This window comes from Salvelinus fontinalis, chromosome 35 (assembly GCF_029448725.1).
Source record: "Salvelinus fontinalis isolate EN_2023a chromosome 35, ASM2944872v1, whole genome shotgun sequence".
Lineage (NCBI taxonomy): Eukaryota > Metazoa > Chordata > Actinopteri > Salmoniformes > Salmonidae > Salvelinus > Salvelinus fontinalis.
The window spans coordinates 20,285,246-20,312,073 of NC_074699.1; the positions used below are offsets into that span (position 1 = coordinate 20,285,246).

General features: G+C 45.5%; 1 pseudogene; it reads left to right on the forward strand.

Moving 5' to 3' along the window:
* Positions 1 to 1,765: 1,765 nt before the first annotated feature.
* LOC129834983 (fibulin-7-like) lies at positions 1,766 to 11,987 on the forward strand (annotated as a pseudogene).
* Positions 11,988 to 26,828: the final 14,841 nt, after the last annotated feature.

The window sequence follows — 26,828 nt, forward strand, 5'->3', positions numbered from 1 at the left end:
TGGGTAACCAGTTTCAACAGAACCTCAACTAGCTGTACTGTTCTGCTTCTCGTTACAGGAGGATCTCACAGGATTGAGAGCCATCTCGTGTTTCTGTATTAAATTCTCAAAGATATAAAAGAACAGACATTGTGGAGAGAGACCCCCATGCAGTGAGGCGCCAATCAGTCACGAACCACTCACTGGTCATGGGCTATCGATTCTACATGCGGCTCTCTTCCCATTATCCTCCCATAGTGACATCACCTACTAGGATTAGGGAAGGTACTGTAGTAGCGCTGAGTCACCTCAGTGAGTAGTATAGAGATTCAGACATGGGGGTGAAGCTTACATCACATCCTGGGCCTAGTTAAGGGCTTTCAGTAGGATGGGGTACTGCACATGGGTGAGTATGTGGGTGGGTGGTAGTGGGGAAGTTACTGTTGTGTGACTGTTGTCTTCAGTGCTGTCCTGGGGGATTTGAGACCATCATGTCAATGAGTCGTGAAAGAGACAGAGCCTTAACCCAAGAGGACGGGTGCGGAGGTCCCTGTGTGGAGTGATGCAGAACCACAAGCCCTGGAATAGAATGGAATGCAGAAGGGATAAATGTGTATCATAATGGACAGTGGGAGAGAACTATAGCTGAGCAAGCAGAGAAGCAAGGAGAAGTAAAGTAGAGGCCAGTAAATGCAGTACAGTTCAATGCAGTCACAGTGGGTCTATACTACGTGGGTGGGTGGTTGAGAGGGAGGGGAGCTACAGGTGGAATCAGATCTAACTCACTGACAGGTCTGTGATGGCCCCAGCGTGGGGAATGAAACAGGACTCCTGATGCTTCAGCAGTTGGTGATTTACTATCTGGAGCTGATGATGGCATGAGAATGTTTTTATGGGATGAGAATGTTCACCAGGCTGGGGGTATGACAGAACAACTAACCTTAGCTATACTTCCATGGTAGGGATGGTGTTAGGTGTGTTCTGCTGGGGAGATGAGAACATAACCATTGAATTAGATGATGGCAAGGTGATGGACACTTACTCCCTGCAGAGGGCACACCTTCCCCACTTTCTATGCTCATTCAACAGTACGCTTTTACTCTCAGGATATCTGCCATTTAAGATAACAGAGAAACACATTGGAACACAGACTCATTGTCCATTAGGCTACTGTAATTACCTGGTAATAGAGTTAATTCAACAAAATGTGTGTTCTGCTCAAGTAGGTTATATGTATCCCTGTGTTACATAGTTATTTCCCTAATGAAAGATGGGCCTACATTTCCTCATAAATCATGAGAAGATGCAACCTGTATAAGTTGTGTCTCACATTACCCTGCTTGTCACCTTCCCACAATGCCCACTGCCCAGTGGAGCTTGCATCAATCCATCCAAACTTCCTGCTAAATTAATTTTTCTCTCCAGTTTAGAAATTCTACATCTGAGAGGCTTTCATGAGGGAGGAAATTTGCCATGTGCCTTCCAAAAAAAGGAAAAGAGTTTGAAAAAAAAAATACATGCCTACGCAATGGTTATTTTGTCAAATGTGGTCAACAGGTCTTCTAGTCCCATAACCTGATTGGTTCTCGAAGAGTAAACCCTATATTCCATAAAGTTTTGCTTTGGCATCTTGTCTGACATGTGAAGGAATTAATAGCATTTCTCACAAATACCACTGAGGTGCTTATAAGCGCATTTTACACACTGGAAATTCACTGTACCCGGAAGATACCCAACCCAGCACGCTTCGGGACTGAGTGTATTCGCAGTACAGGATTAACTGAAAATGATTTGCATGCACGCTGTCATTGTGTTCCTGTGTCTTTGTCCAATCCACGCTGCATTTGGGCAGGTGAGTGTTTCCTGAGCTTGTCAGTGTCATGAGGGCACCCTGGGCACTATTAAGAGACAACATATGGTGTTTCTTGGATTTATTTTGCACAGCTGCTTGGTCCAATCAAAAATGTAACTGATTTAAAAGCACGTATCACACCACATATCACAGAGTAATACATAAAATCAAAGTAAATTACTGTATTTGATATGATCATGGGTTACCATTATAATCTCTATGAGTGTGTTACGATTTAATGTAGGCTATTGTGGTTTCTGACGTGTTTAGGTTGTCCATTAACTTAATAAACTCAGAAAACATTTCCAGACCAATTAACTATCACATATAGCCTCAGGTCATAGTTAAAATTCTTGCCATTATCTGTAATGACATGAAAAGACAGTGGATAAATATCACACAAGATTTACAACTGAGAAAATAGACCTGAGAGAAAGGTTGTCTAAATGCCCTTTTCGTGGACAGGCTTTAGTTCAACATCTAACACTGAGGGATGCAGCATTGATGTCTGGGTGTTGTTGAAGGTTCAAACGCATCAAGCTGAAGTGTCAATCTTTTGTCAAAGTCAGGAGCCTGCAAGTCCAGCTATAAGATCATTATCCATGCATCATGACATGGACAGATACCCATTGATAGAACTGGTGTTTGGTCGACCTCATTTCCCAGGCAAGCTGCACAAACAATTACTAAGGCCCCTTGCATGCATGTCCAGACACCGAGAGGCCCATCACTATGAATAGACCCAACACCTCTGACGTGTTTCAACACAAAACTGCGAAACCTCTCTACCTTGTCAAAGGGCAAGGGTCTATATTACAGCAGGCTGGTGTGTGTGTGTGTGTGTGTGTGTGTGTGTGTGTGTGTGTGTGTGTGTGTGTGTGTGTGTGTGTGTGTGTGTGTGTGTGTGTGTGTGTGTGTGTGTGTGTGTGTGTGTGTGTGTGTGTGTGTGTGTGTGTGTGTGTGTGTGTGTGTGTGTGTGTGTGTGTGTGTGTGCGTGTGTGTATATGCTGTACTCTTTCTGTTGTTCAGTTAGAAATTAATGTGGAATGTCAAATTGGGACTCCATTTAGTTTTGTCCACGTTTGGTTAAGATCATGACGTACTGTGTGGTAATGAGCTGTGTGTATGAGGAGTCTGTTCAGGTCTCATTAGTGATCTTCGGCTTGTTCTTGTCATGGCACAACTCACACTGCAGAACTGAAGCCATGCAGGGATTACATAATTGAACAATGTCAGCCAGAGTATTATTAGCTACAGGACACTTTTCATTTTATGCAAAAGCTTTCTGCATCACAGAATTCACTTAGAACAATCTAGAATCCTTGGATTAGATCACCATGCTACTTTGGCCTTCATCATTGCACTGCACACCTCTCGATTCAAAGAGCAGCTCAGAACTTACTGAAGGAGACTATAGGTATGTTACCTAGGCACACCAAGATAATGTTACAGACACATGAAATGCAAACACATGAAATGTTTTGCAGCGGAGGCAGAAAAAGGACATTATCGCTGGGGCACACAAACAGCAGCCTTTCCCTCCCTCCTTCCCTCCCTCCCTCCCTCCGTCCTGACTGATGTCGCTCCAGCAGCCCAGCTCCCTGCTCCAGTTTCAATCAGCCAGGTGTTTTCACAGGATGACCAAATATTTACTTTTCTTACATAACTTCTGCCAGATGAAAACACTAATTGGCTTTCTGAAAACATCCATGAGCGGACAGAGAGGAGGAGGGAGAGAGGTGAAGTTCAGGGAAAATATACTACTAACACTCCCTGATTTTCTCAGCCAATGGGAGGAAAGGCTGTGCCTCATACACAGGTGATGTTTACCCTCTGGGTGTTTATGCCACACCATCTGACCCCAAACAGCCTCTCCAACCTACAGTACACCCACCCCTGCATCAAACAATGAACGCTATGAGCAACCAACAATTTTTTCTGCCTCCAAGGAGATCATTCCACTGACTGTCAGAACTTCCACACACTTCTGGGCTGAAGAGATAGAACAGCAGAGATAGGCTGGGATATGAGAGAAGACAGACTGGGAGGGGCTTTAGTGTGATGGGAATCTGTTGTGAGAATGAGTCCAGATAGGATTGGAGCCACTCTTTCTCTCATGGAGTGTGTCTTCAGTGTTTCACAGCAACCCTCTTAGACCATACAGGAGGCCTACAGGACTTCTCTCTGGCACCATCAAGTAACCCCACCAGGGGCATAAGCACACAACCTCCAGAACATAAAACTACTACCACTAGAGAACAACTCACTTTGCACAAAGGCAAAAGCCTACCAACACTACAGCCACCTCTGACTTCAAGTTCCCCAGCTGGTGGTAGGGGTTGTTGAGATGCCCATGCGTGCCCAGAACTCTTGGTTCACGTGTAGGGCAGACAACCAGGGGGATGATGTCACCGCTCAATTAATTCATTCACCATTAACCATATTGACTAGGCTGCCTACTGTGTACAGTGAGATTAAAAACATGGCCCTCTGAGTGCTGAGGTAGTGTTGAAGCAGGTATGTCTACTCTGATGTCTCTCCTCTGGTCTCCCTAGAAACCCAGACCAGTGACCATATGCCTTTTTAGAAACTTTATGTACTGTACACTACATTCTTTACCTTTCAGTGCTATCTTAGGAAAACCCCTCAAATACTTTCTAAATGCAGTAACAAATCACTTCATGTGGCTCACCAGCTGCTAGTTTATCATTCATAACTCAAGCCAATGTACAGTAGCTGCTGTACTTCTGTCCTGTTATTCCAACATTAACTTGTTGGTGAGGTAATTTCTCTGTTCTGTCCAGTGATTAAGTTGCGAGGACATTTTCCTTGGCAGTGTATGTGTAATGAACACGATGGAAGACAAAGAGCTGGTTTCAAGCGCAGGGCGCAGCAGGTGTTTATTTGTAAAGGACCACAGGGGGAGGCAGGTAGCTGGGTCCAGGGGCAGGCAGGTGGTCATACATAGGGGGTCCAAAAGGCAACAGTACAGGCAGGGAAAAGGCTAGTAACGTCGTCCGGGAGATCAGGCAATATGTTGATAACAGGAAATCCGAGGCTAAAGTACAGGCAGGGAATAGGCGTCCTTAGTGAGGCAGGCAAAAACTATCATACACGGGACAATTACATTTCGGGAAAACCAGAGCTCCGAATAGAAGTGTGTCACAAAAAAAACAAATACCTCACAATGATGGGGTGCAAAGAACTAAATAGTGTGTGATAATGACATACAGGTGTGTGAACAGGTGATCAGAATTTAGGTGATTGGCATCTGGAGCATGAGCTGCATTCAGGGGATCTACGTGTTTGAGAGTGTGAGCTGGAAAGTGAGCTGCGTTCAGGGGATCTATGTGTTTGAGAGTGTGAGCTGGAAAGTGAGCTGCGTTCAGGGGATCTACGTGTTTGAGAGTAGGAGTTGGAAGCAGACGTTACAGAATGTGGTCTGTATAACTGAGTGATGTCAAATTCTAGGAAGCTAATGTAAGCGTTAGTTCTGCCTCCATCCTCTGACCAAGTCACCTGTGTCTCACGGTTCCTGACTTGAGTTTAAATTAGGCAGTCGTCTATCAACTGGAACTGCATTTCATTAGGCTACACAGAGCACATTCATTGCCTATGTCAGTATAGGAAAAATAAGCTTGCATGCTCCTCAATGTTTTAATGGATCTTACAAACCCATGTTTGTAACCTGCCCCTTTGCTAAAATGCAGTTAAGATCTTCCTGTATTATGGCTTTTTAAAATACAGTAACTCTGCAAAAGAATTGCCTTTTGGGATGACTCTCTTGTCAAGTTATCCCTGTATAGAACTTTTTAACTGTTCGACTGCCACTGGCTTCCCCTGTTTTTGTTGGACAAAAAAGTGTTCACCTGCTTACCATGCCCTGTCCCTGTAGGACTGTCCCAGCAGGCAGGACATGCAGAGCTCCCTAAAGTAGGTCCAGAAGCTGCTGTCGACCCACGAGGCTGCATATCTTCAGAGCCTCCGCACCCTGAGGAAGAAACTCAACTTGCTACAGAACACAGCCACCAAACAGACTGGCAAAGTAAACAATGGTAAGTCTGCACACAGCCCAAACATTGGTCAAAGAAGCAACATGCAGCAACATGCAGCCTACCATTTTAGCCATAAGCTTAAATTAGATTTCTTCATGTTCTTTTTAAGTACACTGAAATGCCTAAAATGGCTTTTAGTAGGCCTGCTGCTTTTTATTTTAGAATACAAAAAACATCCGTTGCAAGAATGTGATGGAGGTTTGTATTACTAATGTTTTTGCTATGGTTGTCTAGCTCATGAACGAGAACCAATCGTGATTCAGTAAGTTGTGTAGGCCTACACACAGCATAGCCGGACCGAGTAGTTGCGGTAAAAATGCTATTAGCAGCGTCACACTGCGTTCTAAAAATGTTAACTCTGGTGGATTGTTATTCCTTTGCTACTACTGGTATGTAATTTGGTGGTTAGCGGTAGGTAGAAATGTTAAATTGAACTCCTATGGAGCTATGGCTGGAGAGTTAAGTCTTGGATTATGGCCCCTACCAACCACCCCCCACCGCTTTACAGATACCTGTCTAAAGCTGGACACGCCTGCCAACAGCAGGAAGTTGGGAAAGGCGCAGAACCCAGGTCACGAGGTTCACTTCCTGTGTGATGCGGGTTATGAGTTGGTGGGAGCAGAGAGCAGGATGTGTCAGGAGAGCCTCACCTGGAGCGGCCAGCAGCCCACCTGCCGCAGTGAGTGACCCTACCATCTGCTACAGATCACCCTACCCCTAATCCAAACCTTAACCATTAGGGAGACACACATCTGATGTGAAATCACTATCTTTTGTCAACTGCCACCTACTTCTCTTTTTCTGGCTCCTGTCAGGTGTCTCTCCCCCTTTATCTTCTCCTTTCCTCTTCTCTGTCCCGTCACTCATCTCTTTATCTGCTCTACCATCTCTCTCTCATGTCCTTGTCACCATCCTCTTTGTGCCCATCTTTTTATCTGCTCTAGCATCTCTCTCATGTCCTTGTCACCATCCTCTTTGTGCCCCACTCTTTTCTGTATCTCTCTTTCCCCCATTTTAAACTTCATGCATATTACTAACATTTATCTAGATAAGATGGCTTGCATCCATATGCGTTTCATTATCAAATTTCCTTTTTATGTATTTTCATGGCCATCCAAAATGGGTTATTGAATCCAGTGACTGTGACACATAGTGATAGCAGCCCTCTGTCTTGACAGCTCGCTAACATTTAGATAACACTTCAAAGATGTTCTGTGAGACTAAAAGTCAGGCCATCCCTTTCGCTCCAGTTAGGTTGAGTACTCACACACATGGATGCACACGCACATTCATGCTCATGCACACACACACACACATAGAGAGAGGAGGAGCTTTTCTCTTTTGGTTCGTGCATCAGAGCTATAAGGTTCCACCTGTGCTTGTCAGTGAGTTAGCGAGCCAACATTTACATCAGGGCTAATATTACTTCATTCTCCTCTCTTGACTAATCCCTTACTCCTCCTGTCTTTCCTCAGACATAAATGAGTGTGCCTTGTCTCCCTGTTTGAACGGGGGGACGTGTGTGGACGAGATGAACCAATTCTCCTGCACGTGTACCAAAGGCTGGGCCGGAGCCACCTGCCAGAGCCCTGTGCCAACATGTAGGTAGAGATGCTTAAGCAATAAAGCCCAAAGGGGTGTGGTATATTGGCCAGTATACCATGGTTAAGGGCTGTTCTTATGCACAATGCAAAGTGAAGTGCCTGGACTCAGCCCTTAGCAGTGGTATATTGGCCATATACAACAAAACCCTTGAGGTACCTTATTGCTATTATAAACTGGAACCAGAATTTACAGTCCTATATATCTCTATGCTATGGCTAACTAGTAACAACAACACACAAGGGCCAGACACCGAGGCAGACCCAGGTCCACTCCCTCTCGCTGGTTCTGGGTGGCTGGGCTATCATACACACTCAGGGCTCTAGGCGGAGCCAGCGCCTCAATACGGCCCAATTTGGTTTTGTTTCTGTCTGTTTGTTTCATTTCTCCCCCATGTGTACAGTACACTGCTGTAGGTGAGAGCCACATACAGACTAATGGGGATTTGGATGGACTTTGACCATGACTAACACTGCTTGCACTGTGTGGGAGCCTTCTATAAGTCTATCATCCCACTCACACACAGCCCACTGATAGAGGGCTGCATGGTGCAATGGATGTGAACACTGAGGTCAGGAAATGTTGGGAAACTACAGTGTTGCATGAAGGTTTGATTTAATTTTTTAAACGTTTAAACCAGTGTTGTAGTACTCGAGACCGTCCGCCCACCTCACAGCTTTCATGCCACACAGCCAGGTCAATCAAGGTGTAGATAGAGGATCACCAGATCAAGACCCTGTCATGGCCAGGGCCAATCTCCAGACCTGAACCCCATTGATAACCTCTGAAATGTGATCAAAAGGATGGATGGTCACAAGCCATCAAACAAAGCCGAGCTGCTTGAATTCTTACGCCAGGAATGGCATAAAGTCACCCAACATCAATGTGAAAGACTGGTGGAGAGCATGCCAAGCCGCATGAAAGCTGTGATTTGAAAATCAGGGTTATTCCAAATATATATATATATATATGAAATATTGATTTCTGAACTCTTCCTAAGTTAACACATTAGTATTATGTTGTTTAAAAATGAATATGAACTTACATTCTTTGCATTATTCGAGGTCTGACAACACCACATCTTTTTTGTTATTTTGACCAGTTGTCATTTTCTGCAAATAAACGCTCTAAATGACTATTTTTATTTGGAATTTGGGAGAAATGTTGTAAGTTTATAGAATAAAACAAATGTTACTTTTACACAAACACATACCTATAAATAGTAAAACCAGAGAAACTGATCATTTTGCAGTGGTCTCTTAATTTTTTCCAGAGCTGTATATTCACATGCGCCGCACACACAGCCTAGTTTCAACGGAATGTCATCTGCAGGCAGCAAGAGCGTACAGCTCTCAACTGTTTTTTTTGGCATAGAGCAGCTCACAGAAAAATGACATTGGTAGCCTGTAGGGTAGGTTGGAAATACTTTTCAATGTATGATATCTACCAGTAAATGCTAACTAAGGCAACAATGGGTATGCAAACAAGGTATTGAAAAGGTTTGGTCCAAAGTCATTAAGGAATTCAGTCATCATACCCTGTTTGCATCAGTGGCGTAGGCATAGGTGGGCCTGGGTGGACACAGGCCTACCCACTGGGGAGCCAGAACCACCCAATCAGATTGAGCAAAAACAGAAAAATAATACATTATTATTATTATTATTATTATTACAAAAATACTCTTCTATATTATTTATTTTCAGACCCCTAAAAGGGTCTCCTGGTGTGGTTTAAGCATTGTTGTGGACTTAGAATGTCACCTTTTTGTTTTTCTACTTTAAAAAAAAAAGGTGTGATTTTAGAGTGCAAATCTAAAAAACAGAAAAACATAAGATTTACCTTTGCTGGGCAGACCATTTGAGAATTTTTGGGCAAAATGTGAGTATACCCACTTCTCCAGGCTCAACTGCACCACTGCATAGGGCCAATGGAAAGACAGCAGTCACACACAGCATGATGTTAAAGAATAAGCAATCCAATCACTCTGAGATAGTAAGCCAGTGGGTTCCAATCATAAGAATACTAAAACACAACCATTAGGCTAAGTATTTCTTAATCGAAAATGTACTAATCGAAATGTACTATTACTTTCCATTGATAAAAACATTTCACGTTTAGCACACAAAGTAACCGGTGACCTAAAGTTTAAATGCAACAATGTTTCACACACAAGTTATTTTCAAAGAGATGACTAACAACTGCAAGCGAGCTGAAATAAAATAAACACAGTTCAACTCAATAGATGAGGATAACTTTAAACTTATTCAAGAAGTTATTCTTGAAAAGGGAGAAGATAACAAATTAGCAACAACATCCTCTTCTATAACACCTGCTGCAGCCGCTACAAACTAGATAAAAACAAAAGATAGCTAGCTACACAATAGTAGTTTTCCTGTCTAGCTTCTGATGGCCGAGCCAATGGCTGACTTTGCTAGCTAGATTTATCTCCCCAGAGACCAACAAAGAAAAATCCTGATTGGCTCTTTTTTTCTCTTCAGTATTAACCCTTTCCTTTCCAACAAAAACTGAAGTGATTTAAATCAGAACGCCATTGAAAATAATGTAATTTTAATTATTATTGTTATAATAGTTATTTTTAAATCCATTAGCCCTTCTCTGAAGCTGTATAAGGTCCATTCTTCCCACTGTGTTTGGGTTAGTAATTGTTTGTAGAGTGACTTTGTTTTCCCTCAGCATGCATTTTTTTCACCATTCTGAATGTCTAAAGAATCCATATGTTGTTCTGAAATATGAACACAGAAATACTGGACATTTTGAACTGTTATTATGGTGGCAATTGACAAAATTACAATCAGGGTCTTGAATTGGAATCACATTTTTCTGGACTCGGTCTCGTACCCCTTGTCATAGTGTTTTATAAAGAAATAAGCTGCACTGTACTGATTTGAAGATGGAGATGTTTAGATGGCCATGCCCTCAGACTGCAGTCAGAAACCTCCATATCAATGAGAATCATCCTTAGTATCACTCTTCTCCTCATTCCTCTTTCTTTTTCTCCCTCTTTCTTTTTTCTCCAGTCTTTGTCACCATGACGAACACCTCGTCTGCCACCTCCTCTGCGGCTGCTGCCATCTCTCCCCCGGCTGTGACTGTTGGTCCGTTTTTCCGTTCATCTCACTGTACGCATGTCCAGGGCACCACCCACTGCACCTGTGACGCAGGATACACCATCTCTGGGCGTGACAGCACCACTTGCAAAGGTATACTGCAAACAGCTACCATTGCTATGGTAACATCAAAAGACACATAGTCTGACCGCATAATGTTATATACTGTAACTGACATCAATGGCAATTTTAACTGTGTGTCTTTCAGACATTGATGAGTGTGAGTTGTTCCACATGGGTCAGGCTGGCCGGCTGTGTTTACATGCCTGTGTTAACACCCCTGGAGGCTACCGCTGTACCTGTCCTGCTGGATACAATGTCACCCGTGATGGACGCAACTGCAAAGGTGAAAGGAGACCACACACACTGTACCAAAGTCTCAAATGCTCCCGCAGCGCTGAACACACACACTCACACACACCATCAAATCATCTGGCTCAAAACATGCCAGTTATGCCAGATGAATACTAAACATTTGAATAGTCTACCACAAAGAGAAAGAAGATCATTTGGCTGAAGGATAATGAATGTTTCCTATTATTTCCTATCCGTTGTATCTGTAATTCCATGCAATTCTGTTATCCACTGGCTGAATAATTAAACAAACCATACATCTGGTCTGAATAAATGTTTGTTTTTGTAGGCAATTGCAATAAATCAGTTATTTCTCTGTCTCTTTATCTGTCCCTCCCTCACTTTTACACACATTATTCTCCCTCTCTCTCCCCGGCCTGTAGACATAGATGAGTGTTCCACCAGACTGAATAACTGCACCCGGGACCAGATGTGTATAAACACCTACGGAGGGTTCCAGTGTGTACGTGTGGACTGCCCCCGCATACGAAATGCCACCTACAGCAAAACCTCACCCCTGTGAGTACCTCCTCTTATAGTTAATCAAGAAAAGATTTGATAACTCTTTTTATCAGTCTCTTGCAATAATCCCTCTTAATGCCTATATCCTTCCCCGTTCCCCAGGCGTTGTGAGCGTAACCCCTGCTCTGTGGACAACAAGGTGTGCTCTCAGGCCCCTAACTCCATCTCCCACCACTACCTGTCTGTCGTATCCAACCTGTCGGCACCACGCACCATGTTCCGTGTGTCGGCCCTCCGCCTCATCGGCGACACGCTGCGTTTCTCCCTGCTGGGCCGCGGGCAGGCCCGACGGCACTTCACGGTGCAGCGGTCAGACCGCCAGACAGGCCAGCTGGTGCTGGGGAGCCCGGTGCAAGGACCTGCTACACTGGAGGCAGAGGTGGAGATGACCGAGCTGGAGAAAGGGGTCCAGCTGGGGCGGTACATCACCAAGATCACCATGTTCATCTCCCAGTACGAGTTCTAGAGAGGGAGAGAGGAAAGTAGGGATGTAGAGGGAGGAAAGAAGAGGGAGGCCAGCTGGAGTTGGATGGAGAATGGAGGGGTTGGCAGAGGGTTGCGTGGTAAGAGTTTGAGTGGCTAGGGGTGGCTAGGGGGCTAGGAGGGCGGTAGAGAGGGGCGAGGCACTAAGTCCTAAGGATCAAAGAGGGACTAAAAGGAGGGGAAGAGGGAGTCTAAGTTGAGTCGAGACATACAGGTATGGCAGGAACGGATGCATTTGGTAGAGTTGTATCAATTCTAGTGACAGAAAGGGAAGGGTTAAGGTTTAGGGGCGTGAGAAATTAGGGATGGGAAAAAGGGGTCAAAGACATGAAAATGAGAAAATGTCCACTTGTGGAGGAGATTGAATGTTTCCTCACTGTAGCAGAGAGAGTAAGAGAAAGCTGGGCATGTAAATACAAGCTGAAGTCCTTGACTGGTTTTATTGTTTTACATCCAACATATGACAAAGTGACAATCAATATCTCTAAGATGAGAAGACATGAAGCTACACATTGACAATCCTTTATTTCCTGGTCTTGTGTTAAACTTATTTTGATACACAGTTGAAGTCAGAAGTTTACATACACTTAGGTAGGAGTCATTAAAACTCATTTTTCAACCACTCCACAAATTTCTTGTAAACAAACTATAGTTTTGTCAAGTCGGTTAGGACATCTACTTTGTGCATGACACAAGTAATTTTTCCAACAATTGTTTACAGACAGATTAATTCACTGTATCACAATTCCAGTGGGTCAGAAGTTTACTAAGTTGACTGTGCCATTAAACAGCTTGGAAAATTCCAGAAAATAATGTCATGGCTTTAGAAGCTTCTGATAGGCTAATTGACATCATTTGAGTCAATTAGAGGTGTACCTGTGGATGTATTTCAAGGCCTACCTTCAAACTCAGTGCCTCTTTGCTTGACATCATGGGAAAATTAAAAGAAATCAGCCAAGACCTCCACAAGTCTGGTTCATCCTTGGGAACAATTTCCAAACGCCTGAAGGTACCACCTTCATCTGTACAAACATCATGGGACCACGCAGCCGTTTTACGAATAAGGAAGGAGACGCGTTCTGTCTCCTAGAGAGGAGCGTACTTTGGTGCGAAAAGTGCAAATCAATCCCAGAACAATAGCAAAGGACCTTGAGAAGATGCTGGAGGAAACGGGTACAAAAGTATCTATATCCACAGTAAAACGAGTCCTATATTGACAAGACCTGAAAGGCCGCTCAGCAAGGAAGAAGCCACTGCTCCAAAACAGCCATAAAAAAGACAGGCTACGGTTTGCAACTGCACATGGGGACAAAGATCATTCTTTTTGGAGAAATATCCTCTGGTCTGATGAAACAAAAAATAGAGCTGTTTGGCCATAATGACCATCGTTATGTTTGGAGGAAGAAGGGGGAAGCTTGCAATCCGAAGAACACCATCCCAACCATGAAGGACGGGGGTGGCAGCATCATGTTTTGGGGGGTGCTTTGCTGCAGGAGGGACTGGTGCACTTCACAAAATAGATGGTATCATGAGGCAGGAAAGGTATGTGGATATATTGAAGCAACATCTCAAGACATCAGTCAGGAAGTTAAAGCTTGGTCACAAATGGGTCTTCCAAATGGACAATGACACCAAGCATACTTCCAAAGTTGTGGCAGAATGGTTTAAGGACAACAAAGTAAATGTATTGGAGAAGCCATCACAAAGCCCTGACCTCAATCCTATAGAAAATTTGTCAGCAGAACTGAAAAAGCGTGTGTGAGCAAGGAGGCCTACAAACCTGACTCAGTTACACCATCTCTGTCAGGAAGAATGGGCCAAAATCCACCCAACTTATTGTGGGAAGCTTGTGGAAGGCTACCTAAAACGTTTGACCCAAGTTAAACCATTTAAATGCAATGCTACCAAATACTAATTGTAAACTTCTGACCCACTGGGAATGTGATGAAAGAAATGAAAGCTGAAATAAATCATTCTCTCTACTATTATTCTGACATTTCACATTCTTAAAATAAGCTGGTGATCCTAACTGACCTAAGACAGGGAATTTTTACTGGGATTAAATGTCAGGAATTGTGAAAAACTGAGTTTAAATGTATTTGGCTGAGGTGTATGTTAACTTCCGACTTCAACTGTATTTATTTTGAAGGTGTTGTAAACCCTTTGTGATCTGCTTTTTATTTATCTGAGAAAGCACTATTAAACATTTAATCAAAACACTACTGTATGATTTCTAGAGTTTAATTATTTACTTTCCTATATATGTATATCTCTGCACAGGACTGAATAAGGGGCTTGCCTTGAACTGTGACCTGTAGATGATCTGTCCGTCATAAAGGATTAAACAGGAGTATGATGTACAGTATGAGTAGTGCAGGTCTGGGGAAGACATCAGGCACGGCAGTACAGAGCTACACTGTCCAGCAGACAGACAGCCAAAGACACTCTGCTCAAAGAGCTACTAGATCCTTACAGATATGAATGAGCTAAACCACACACACTGTGTATATTGTTTCATAATGAGATATGACAAATTGAAATGCACTTTTCCACCTTTTTAGCACTGGGTGTTTGGGGGCTTAGGAGTACATGCCTGTGTGTTTGTGTGTGTGTGATTGTGATTGTGAGATGTAGTGTAGATTCGGCTGGTGTTGTTGTGGTTTGGGTTGTAGAGGAGGCTGATGAAATGTTTCACCCCTGTGCCAGGCTGCCCACAAACCTTCCCCACTCTGCACTCTATCATCTGGACGTACGTGAAACCCCTGGTTAACACCACACCACACATAGGGCCAATGCCACGGACACACAAGAACAAGATCCAAGTGAGCAGTGGTGTGAGAACGCATACACACAAACTCTTACACAATAAATGACCAGTAGTGTATAAGATATCTCACATCACAGCTCCCTCAACATGGAGCACCCTGCAACGACCTCAGCACAGTGAGTGTACTCTATATCAAATCAAAGTTTATTTGTCACATGCGCTGAATACAACAGGTGTAGGCCTTACAGTGAAATGCTTACTTACAGGCTCTAACCAATAGTGCAAAAAAATGTATTAAGTGAACAATAGGTAGGTAAAGAAATAAAACAGTAAAAAGACAGGCTATATACAGTAGCGAGGCTATAAAAGTAGCAAGGCTACATACAGACACCGTTTAGTCAGGCTGATTGAGGTAGTATGTACATGTGGTGGGTGGGACACAATGCAGATAGCCCGGTTAGCCACTGTGCGGGAGCACTGGTTGGTCGGCCCAATTGAGGTAGTATGTACATGAATGTATAGTTAAAGTGACTATGCATATCTGATAAACAGAGTGTAGCAGCAGCGTAAAAAGAGGGTTTGGGGGGGGGCACAATGCAAATAGTCCGAGTAGCCATTTGATTACCTGTTCAGGAGTCGTATGGCTTGGGGGTAAAAGCCTTTTTGTCCTAGACTTGGCACTCCGGTACCGCTTGTCATGCGGTAGTAGAGAGAACAGTCTATGACTGGGGTGGCTGGGGTCTTTGACAATTTTTAGGCCCTTCCTCTGACACCGCCTGGTGTAGTGGTCCTGGATGGCAGGCAGCTTAGCCCCAGTGATGTACTGGGCCGTACACATTACCCTCTGTAGTGCCTTGCAATCAGAGGCCGATCAGTTGCCGTACCAGGCAGTGATGCAACCAGTCAGGATGCTCTCGATGTTGTAGCTGTAGAACCTTTTGAGGATCTCAGGACCCATGCCAAATCTTTTTAGTTTCCTGAGGGGGAATAGGCTTTGTCGTGCTCTCTTCACAACTGTCTTGGTGTGTTTGGACCATTCTAGTTTGTTGTTGATGTGGACACCAAGGAACTTGAAGCTCTCAACCTGCTCCACTACAGCCCCGTCGATGAGAATGGGGGTGTGCTCGGTCCTCCTTTTCCTGTAGTCCACAATAATCTCCTCAGTCTTGATTACGTTGAGGGATAGGTTGTTATTCCGGCACCACCCGGCCAGGTCTCTGATTTCCTCCCAATAGGCTGTCTCGTCGTTGTCGGTGATCAGGCCTACCACTGTTGTGTCGTCTGCAAACTTAATGATGGTGTTGGAGTCGTGCCTGGCCATGCAGTCTTGGGTGAACAGGGAGTACAGGAGGGGACTGAGCACGCACCCCTGGGGAGCTCTAGTGTTGAGGATCAGCGTGGCAGATGTGTTGCTACCTACCCTCAACACCTGGGGGCGAGGCGCGTCAGGAAGTCCAGGATCCAGTTGCAGAGGGAGGTGTTCAGTCCCAGGATCCTTAGCTTAGTGATGAGCTTTGAGGGTACTATGGTGTTGAACGCTGAGCTGTAGTCAATGAACAGCATTCTCACGTAAGTGTTCCTTTTGTCCAGGTGGGAAAGGGCAGTGTGGAGTGCAATAGAGATTGCATCATCTGTGGATCTGTTTGGGCGGTATGCAAATTGGAGCGGGTCTAGAGTTTCTGGGATAATGGTGTTGATGTGAGCCACCAACCTTTCAAAGCACTTCATGGCTACAGATGTGGGTGCTACGGGTCTGTAGTCATTTAAGCAGGTTGCCTTTGTGTTCTTGGGCACCGGGACTATGGTGGTCTGCTTGAAACATGTTGGTATTACAGAATTAAATCAAGGACATGTCAAAAATGTCAGTGAAGACTACTGCCAGTTGGTCAGCACATGCCCGGAGCACACGTCCTGGTAATCCGTCTGGCCCCGCAGCCTTGTGTATGTTGACCTGTTTAAAGGTCTTACTTAAGTCGGCTACGGAGAGCGTGATCACACAGTCGCATATATAGACACTGATGTAGGTGTAGAGTGTGAGGGGTTAACCAGCCCAGTGCAGCCACACAGAGCCAGGCAGTGTGCATCAGTGGAGACAAACAGGCACTAACACGCTGAACCCAGCCCCACCTCGGAGTCACCCTGTTGGGCTGAGAGAGAGACGAGGAGGGGCTCCCCTGGCCTAGCTGAGACCAACTAGGGGACCACAAGGGGGGTGAGGATCCCAAAATAAGATTGCACACTGAGGGACGGGGGGAAATGATAAAGAGAGACAGAGGGAGAGAGTGATGGCTGAATAGAGTGGTCTGAATAGCAAACAAATCAAAGCAGATAGTCAGTCATCGGCTGAAGGCTGTTGTGAATTAAGAGACCAGTGTCTCTCTTTCTGCTCTGAAAGAGACAACTCGTTGTTCTTCACTCTGTCTGTATCTCTCTCCCTTTCTGTCTTGATGAAAGTAAGGGACAGAAAGAGAAAGGAAGAAAGGAGATGTATAGTTGAATGGCATCCTGTCCCAATGCTGTCTGTCCCCAGGGGAGGAACAAAGCTGATGTGGTGAAGAGATTTCCATTCAAATGGGCAAAAATTCGAAACTATTTCTCAAGCTAGAATTTAATTAGTCTATTAACCAATTTACCGCATGGTGATGTCACCATGGAAAGCCAAAACTCCCGCGAATACAAACCTGTGTGGAAAACTGTATTTTAATCCAGCAACATTTTTTTAAATGTAACTAGGCAAGTCAGTTAAGAACAAATGACAGCCTACCAGGGAACAGTGGGTTAATTAACTGCCTTGTTCAGGGACAGAACAACAGATTTTTACCTTGTCAGCTCAGGGATTCGATCCAGCAACCTTTCGGTTACTAGTCCAACACTCTAACCACTAGGCTACTTGCAGCCCCAAGAGAGATAATACTGATAAATGTTTTTCACACTTTTACAGTGTTAGTTTCTTCAGCTGCACTGATTAAAACACAAGCATGGACTCACATGCATGAGCACCCAGGCGCATGCACACACACACACACAAACACACCCTGGGTGAAAACAGAATTGGAAACAGTAGCGAGCGTTCCAGTACTCTTTATCTATTAGTAACCTTAGACCACCATTCCATTCCAACAACATCAAAGAGATCCAAGCTCTCTTCCTCTGTATCCCCCTACACACACACACACACACACACACACACACACACACACACACACACACACACACACACACACACACACACACACACACACACACACACACACAGTACAGCCAATAGGGTGCTCTGATGATTTCATCTATCACGGCCTGTCTGTGGGTGCCCATGTGTCAGGTCTAGAGTGTCTCTCCTTCCCTCCATCTCTCTTTGCCTATCTCTCTCTCTCCTCTCTTTCCCTAGATCTTCCATCATTATCTCTCTCTCTCTGTCTGATGTGGTGGATGAGTCACCCTCTGAGCAGATTAACCTCTGAGTGCCAGCGGTGCCAACTCTCTGAAATCAATATCCTCATTCCAGTCCGGCCTCCCCACACAATAAGAGCTTATTCTCCTATAAGCCTTTACCTAGTTCTCATTGAAGCCCCTCTCAGTCAGACATCAGGATTGTATGTGAAAGGGGACACTCCGTCCCTGTCGTGGGTTTAAGGGAAGGAAGGAGAGTTGGGGCCCAGACCCTTGTCTGTTGATTGGGGTTGGTATGCATGGTAGCAGTGCCCAGCTGTTACAATGGGAGGTCTGTGAGAAGTACGGCCAGGGCCAACAAAGCCCTGACTGTGCCCACGTCAGTCCCCCAGTCCTAGTGCCAGGAGCAGGTAACACATGCAGCCATGTATGGCAAACAGGATGTGGGGGTGTAAGGAAGGTGGTTGTGGAGTGGGGGAAGGGGAAGGGGAGGAACTGTTCCGGAAGTTGTCTGATCTGACCTCTAACTGTCCGTTATTCTTCTCCCCGGGACTCTGTTCTGATACTGTGTCATTCTCTATTCCTCTATTTCTCCCTGTCCCACACTCTCTCTCCCCCTTCCTATTTTCTCTATGGAAGGTGTTATGGAGGTGTTATGAATTCCCTGCTGGTGACTGTTATCAGCACCTCACAGCCCTTCCAAGCTGCTCACTCCACTCCCAATCCCCCACGACCGGAGCCTGAGGGTGTAGGGGCACCTTAGACCGTCCTCTCAAACTCTCCCTGAACTGTGTGACCTGGCCCTGATTGATGGTTGCTAAGGGGCACGTTGTTAGGGGCCCGGACACCCGGCAGCACTCCAGACTGTGCAGGCCACTATCTCCTCACTTGTCTGAGTGGACTTGTGGATTGGAGTGCAGAAAACCACATCCTTCCCACAACTATTCCCTGTCTGTTGTATATGTGTACGGCATTAAAGTTCCCTTGTGTGTAACTCTGAGGCTGCCTCATTCAGCAGTGGAGGTGCTACCAGGTTACAGGTCAGCCCAAACGGAGAGTCGCTCTCTTTCAGGCTACAGTACCACTTTAGTCTTTGATGGAAATTCATTCCTCGCTCTGATTAGTAGCATAGATTCCAAAGTATGTGTGTGGTTACTGTGGGGCATTTGGGGAACACTGCAGTTGTGTGTAACAACAACTACAGAGGGTAGTGTGTACGGCCTAGTACATCACTGGGGCCAAACTTCCTGCCATCCAGGATCTCTGTACCAGGCGGTGTCAGAGGAAGCCCCTAACAATTGTCAAAGACTCCAGCCAACCTAGTCATAGACTGTTCTCTCTGTTACCGCACAGCAAGCGGTACCGGAGCCTCAAGTCTAGGTCCAAGAGGCTTCTAAACAGCTTCTACCCCCAAGCCATAAGACTCCTGAACATCTAGTCAAATGGCTACCCAGACTATTTGCATCGCTATTGTTATTTTACTGCTGTTCTTTAACTATTTGTTACTTTTATTTCTTATGTTTTTCAATATTTTCTTAAAACTTTATTGTTGGTTAAGGGCTTGTAAGTAAGCATTTCACTGCATGGTCTACACTGGTTGTATTCGGTGCATGTGACAAATACAATTTGATTTGATTTGATTTGAAGATCGGTTTACCAGTCCGTCACATGGAGCTGCACTGCTCCCTAGTGTCAATAACAAGGCACTTTACCAGCCTCATCATCTTAATGGAACAGCACGATACCGCTCACCAAACATGCCTCCCCTATACCCCCCCCCCCCCCCCCCCACTTTGTTTAATTGATATCAAATGATTAATTACAGGGTGTGTCAGATTGGTCAATAATGGTGTTATACCACAAGGTGGCAGCAGCTAACATTGATTCACTATTATGGTAAAAGGGGAACTGAGCTGCCACTACTTCTCCACAGCTCCTGTTTCCCTTGCTGTCAATTCAATATCACTTTTAAAAGGACTCACATCTCACAATCATCTCATCAAATGAATCAATAAAGTACTCGTAACACAAAATTCTCTCCTGTTATTGATCCTAAATGTTGATATCAGGTTAGTCAATGGTTTCAGAGAGGTTGATGTTGTTTCCTGTGACTGCAGCATTAGAGACTCAGGTTGTTTCCATCTATTAGCTGTTGTTCATCAGCAAATAGAGCTTGCAGTATGTTTCAACTTCTAGTTTGTTATTCTTCCTCATCCCTCTCGTACTACCTCCATCACTTATTAGACAGTCAAGCTCACAAACAGGTGGTCGTTCATATCTTTCTACCTTTACTGTGTGGGAGAGAGCATGTCTGTGTGATTACTGTGGCTCAGTGACAGAAATAACACAAGCTTTCCCAATTACAGGTCCAGAGTGAGGCCACCTGTTTCTTCCTCAACATCATGCTCAGGGTAACTGTACCTGCAGGTATGGTGGCTTTAAATACCTTAACCCATTTGTTCCCACATTTTTCACAGACATGACACTATGCAAATATTTTGCAATTAGTAAGCCTAACATGTAAGCCATATTGACTTTTTTATACATATTAAAAAGTATATACACTACCGTTCAAAAGTTTGGGGTTACTTAGAAATGTCCTTGTTTTTGAAAGAAAAGCAAATTTTTGGTCCATAAAAATAACATAAAATTTATCAGAAATACAGTGTAGACATTGTTAATGTTGTAAATGACTAATGTAGCTGGAAACGGCAGATTTTTTATGGAATATCTACATAGGCGTACAGAAGCCCATTATCAGCAACCATCACTCCTGTGTTCCAATGGCACGTTGTGTTAGCTAATCCAAGTTTATAATTTTAAAAGGCTAACTGATCATTAGAAAACCCTTTTGCAATTATGTTAGCACAGCTGAAAACTGTTGTGCTGATTAAAAACACCAGTCTCAATGTCAACAGTGAAGAGGTGACTCCGGGATGCTGGCCTTCTAGGTGGAGTTCCTCTGTCAAGTGTCTGTGTTCTTTTGCCCATCTTAATCTTTTCTTTTTATTGGCCAATCTGAGATATGGCTTTTTCTTTGCAACTCTGCCTAGAAGGCCAGCATTCCGGAGTCCCCTCTTCAATGTTGATGTTGAGACTGATGTTTTGCGGGTACTATTTAATGAAGCTGCCAGTTTAGGACTTGTGAGGCGTCTGGTTCTCAAACTAGACACTCTAATGTACTTGTCCTCTTGCTCAGTTGTGCCCCGGGGCCTCCCACTCCTCTTTATATTCTGGTTAGAGCCAGTTTGCTCTGTTCTGTGAAGGGAGTAGTACACAGCGTTGTACGAGATCTTCAGTTTCTTGGCAATTTCTCGCATGGAATAGCCTTCATTTCTCAGAACAAGAAGACTGATAGAAGACTTCATAGACTGACGAGTTTCAAAAGAAAGGTCTTTGTTTCTGGCCATTTTGAGCCTGTAATCGAACCCACAAATGCTGAAGTTCCAGATACTCAACTAGTCTAAAGAAGGCCAGTTTTGTTGCTTGTTTAATCAGTACAACAGTTTTCAGCTGTGCTAACATAATTCCAAAATGTTTTTCTAATGATCAATTAGCCTTTTAAAATGATAAACTTGGATTAGCTAACACAATGTGCCATTGGAACACAGGAGTGATGGTTGCTGATAATGGGCCTCTGTACGTCTATGTAGATATTCCATAAAAAAAATCTGACGTTTCCAGTTACAATAGTCATTTACAACATTAACAATGTCTACCCTGTATTTCTGATCAATTTTATGTTATTTTAATGGACAAAAAAACAGCTTTTCTTTCAAAAACAAGTGACCCCAAACTTTTGAATGGTAGTGTATGTATATATTTTTCTTTTTTTATGTTTCATTCTCGATCACAATCTTGACCAATGGGAACATACAGTGCTCTGCCTATAATAAGATGAACAGACATTTACCCATATTCCTCATCCCCAATATCTATATTCCTCAGCCCACTTACCCACACACCTAAACCTAATTATCCACACACCCCAGCCCATGTCCTAACCTTAACACCCACATGTCAATACCCTAATTGTGATACAATCAAGTACCGATACACCCATTTCCTAGCCCTAAATTCCCTATTTGTTACTCAAAGACCCAGTTCCTTTGCCAATACACATACTCCCTGTTACCCACTTTCCTTTGGCCTGTATTACCCAAGTCTCCAACAGTAACCTACTAGCCTTGTGTATCCCTACACCCCATTACTTATATAAACCAGGTCAAGCCATGGGCATACTTATATAAACCAGGTCAACCCATGGGCATACTCATATAAACCAGGTCAACCCATGGGCATACTCATATAAACCAGGTCAACCCATGGGCATACTCATATAAACCAGGTCAACCCATGGGCATACTCATATAAACTAGGCAAATCCATGGGAATACTCATATAGAACAGGTAAATCCATGGGCATACTCATTTAAACCAGGTAAATCCATGTGCATACTCACATAAAACACGTCTACCCCAGTGACCAAGCCTCAACATTCATATTAACCTGGTCTGCACTCATACTTCAGCCCTAATATTCTTGCAGACCAGGTGTACACCTACATGTCTAACCCAGTACTGATTTAAAAAATAAATAAACAGGTCTACTGCTTCATCTTTTCCCCAATTGTCATAATAATAAGTGTACTTCTGCATTTCAGCCCCAATACTCATACAAACCAGGTCTACACCTGTACTTTAGCTCCAATTTACATACCTACAAAGTCTGCACCTGTGCTTGAACCCAATTAGTCAACTAAGCCAGGTCTAAATATGCCGAAGCCTGAATACTCATAAACTGCAAACCCGGTCTACACCTTTGACTTAGTTCCAATACTAATATAAACCGTATCTACATACGAACCAGGTTTACACCTGTGGCTATGTCCCAATACTCTGATAAAGCAGGTTTACCCTTGTAACTATTCAGCAGGTTTTCCAATGCATCACAAAACAGGGCACCTATTGGTAGATTTAAAAAAATGTAAGACATTGAATATCCCGTTGTGCATGGTTATTAATTACATTTTGGAATGTGTATCAATACACCCAATCATGAGAAAGATACTGGCGTCCTTCCTAACTCAGTCGCCAGACAGGAAGGAAATCACTCAGGAATTTCACCATGAGGCCAATGGTGACTTTAAAACGGTTACAGAGTTTAATTGCTGTGGTAAGATAAAAAACTGAAAATGGATCAACAACATTCTAGTTACTCCACAATACTAACCTTAATGACAGAGTGGAAAGAAGGAAGCCTGTACAGAATGAACATATTCCAAAACATGCATCCTCTTTGCAACAAGGCACTAAAGTAATACTGCAAAAACTGTGGCAAAGCAATTAACTATTTGTCCTGAATACAGAGTGGGGTAAATCAAATACAACACATTACATAGTACCACTCTTCATATTTCCAATCATTGTGTTCGCTCAAATCAAATCAAATGTTATTGGTCACATACACATGGTTAGCAGATGTTAATGCGAGTGTAGCGAAATACTTGTGCTTCTAGTTCCAACAGTGCAGTAATATATAACAAGTAATCTAACAATTTCCCAACAACTACCTAATACACACAAATCTAAAGGGGTGAATGAGAATATGTACATATAAGTATATGGATGAGCGATGGCCGAGCGGCATAGGCAAGGTGCAAGAGATGGAATAAAATACAGTATATACATGTGATGTAAGATATGTAAACATTATTAAAGTGGCATTATTTAAAGTGGAATTGTTTAAAGTGACTAGTGATCCATTTATTAAAGTGGCCAGTGATTGGGTCTCAATGTAGGCAGCAGCCTCTCTGAGTTAATGATTGCTCTTTAGCAGTCTGATGGCCTTGAGATAGAAGCTGTTTTTCAGTCTTTCGGTCCCAGATTTGATGCACTTGTACTGATCTCACCTTCTGGATGGTAGCGGTGTGAACAGGCCGTGGCTCGGGTGGTTGTTGCCCTTGATGATCTTTTTGGCCTTCCTGTGACATCGGGTGCTGTAGGTGTCCTGGAGGGCAGGTAGTTTGCCCCCGGTGATGCGTTGTGCAGACCGCACCACCCTCTGGAGAGCCTTGCGGTTGAGGGTGGTGCAGTTGCCGTACCAGCCTGTGATACAGTCCGACAGAATGCTCTCGATTGTGCATCTGTAAAAGTTTGTCAGGGTTTTGGGTGACAAGCCAAATGTCTTCAGCCTCCTGAGGTTGAAGAGGCACTGTTGCACCTTCTTCACCACCCTCTGGGTGGGTTGACCATTTCAGTTTGTCTGTGATGTGTACGCCGAGGAACTTAAAACTGCATTATGTTATGGGTATGCTTGTACTCGTTAAGGACTTGGAAGTATTTCAGGATAAAAAAGAACAGCACAGGCAAAATCCTAGAGGAAAACCTGGTCCAGTCTGCTTTCCACCAGACACTGGGAGATGAATTCAACTTTCAACCAGAGGAGGCTGGTGGGAGTAACTTTAGGAGAACAGGCTCATTTGTAATGGCTGGAATGGAATGATGGAACGGAGTCAAACATGTGGTATCCATATGTTTGATGTGTTTGATACTGTTCCATTAACTCCATTCCAGGCATTACAATGAGCCCATCCTCCTATAGCTCCTCCTACCAGCCCACTGCTTTCAACAGGACAATATCCTAAAACACAAGGCCAAATCTACACTGGAGTTGTGTGGGTGTGTCTTCATTGTACTGGACCATTAGGATGCTGTTGTTGATATGTTGTTTGGACTGTGAATGCTAATTGGAAAACGTATAATCCAGTCAATGATAAGAACTTAAACTCTGCATTCTCAGTGGCCTGCGGCTAACTCCCCCCTGCTCCCCTTCCCTGTACGCATGCTCCCACGGACGGACACACACACACAGACATAGACACACACACCATCCACAAACAGCCAGCTCTGCTGTGGTCTGGTCGGAATGCTTCCCTGGAGCAGAGCAGAGATGAAGACACACTGAGCATGTGATGAGGCAGTGAATGGCTGCGAGCGGCGGGAGCTCTGAGGGCTAGGGGGAGAGGTATGGGGGCTCAGAGGAGCACTGGAGCAGTATGGGGGACTGAAATGAGCTTTATAGGGGGCTGTGGGGGACTGTGAGGAGTGGTGTGGTGGGCTGTGGGGGGACTGTGAGGAGCGGTGTGGTGGGCTGTGGGGGAACTGTGAGGAGCGGTTTGGTGGGCTGTGGGGGACTGTGAGGAGTGGTGTGGTGGGCTGTGGGGGGACTGTGAGGAGCGGTGTGGTGGGCTGTGGGGGAACTGTGAGGAGCGGTGTGGTGGGCTGTGGGGGGACTATGGAGCAGTGTGGTGGGGTGTGGGGGGACTGTGAGGAGCGGTGTGGTGGGCTCTGGGACGACTGTGAGGAGCGGTGTGGTGGGCTGTGGGGGGACTGTGAGGAGCGGTGTGGTGGGCTGTGGGGGGACTGTGAGGAGCGGTGTGGTGGGCTGTGGGGGAACTGTGAGGAGCGGTGTGGTGGGCTGTGGGACGACTGTGAGGAGCGGTGTGGTGGGCTGTGGGGGAACTGTGAGGAGCGGTGTGGTGGGCTGTGGGGGAACTGTGAGGAGCGGTGTGGTGGGCTCTGGGACGACTGTGAGGAGCGGTGTGGTGGGCTGTGGGGGGACTATGGAGCAGTGTGGTGGGGTGTGGGGGGACTGTGAGGAGCGGTGTGGTGGGCTCTGGGACGACTGTGAGGAGCGGTGTGGTGGGCTGTGGGGGACTGTGAGGAGCGGTGTGGTGGGCTGTGAGACGACTGTGAGGAGCGGTGTGGTGGGCTGTGGGACGACTGTGAGGAGCGGTGTGGTGGGCTGTGGGGGAACTGTGAGGAGCGGTGTGGTGGGCTGTGGGGGGACTATGGAGCAGTGTGGTGGGGTGTGGGGGGACTGTGAGGAGCGGTGTGGTGGGCTCTGGGACGACTGTGAGGAGCGGTGTGGTGGGCTGTGGGGGAACTGTGAGGAGCGGTGTGGTGGGCTGTGGGACGACTGTGAGGAGCGGTGTGGTGGGCTGTGGGACGACTGTGAGGAGCGGTGTGGTGGGCTGTGGGACGACTGTGAGGAGTGGTGTGGTGGGCTGTGTGGGGACTGTAAGGAGCGGTGTGGTGGGCTGTGGGGGGACTGTGAGGAGCGGTGTGGTGGGCTGTGGGACGACTATGGAGCGGTGTGGTGGGCTGTGGGACGACTGTGAGGAGCGGTGTGGTGGGCTGTGGGGGGACTGTGAGGAGCGGTGTGGTGGGCTGTGGGGGACTGTGAGGAGCGGTGTGGTGGGCTGTGGGACGACTGTGAGGAGCGGTGTGGTGGGCTGTGGGGGTACTGTGAGGAGCGGTGTAGTGGGCTGGGTGGGGGACTGTGAGGAGCGGTGTGGTGGGCTGTGGGGGGACTGTGAGGAGCGGTGTGGTGGGCTCTGGGACGACTGTGAGGAGCGGTGTGGTGGGCTGTGGGGGGACTGTGAGGAACGGTGGGTGTGGTGGGCTGTGGGGGACTGTGAGGAGCGGTGTGGTGGGCTCTGGGACGACTGTGAGGAGCGGTGTGGTGGGCTGTGGGGGAACTGTGATGAACGGTGGGTGTGGTGGGCTGTGTGGGGACTGTAAGGAGCGGTGTGGTGGGCTGTGGGGGAACTGTGAGGAGCGGTGTGGTGGGCTGTGGGGGGACTGTGAGGAACGGTGGGGGTGGTGGGCTCTGGGACGACTGTGAGGAGCGG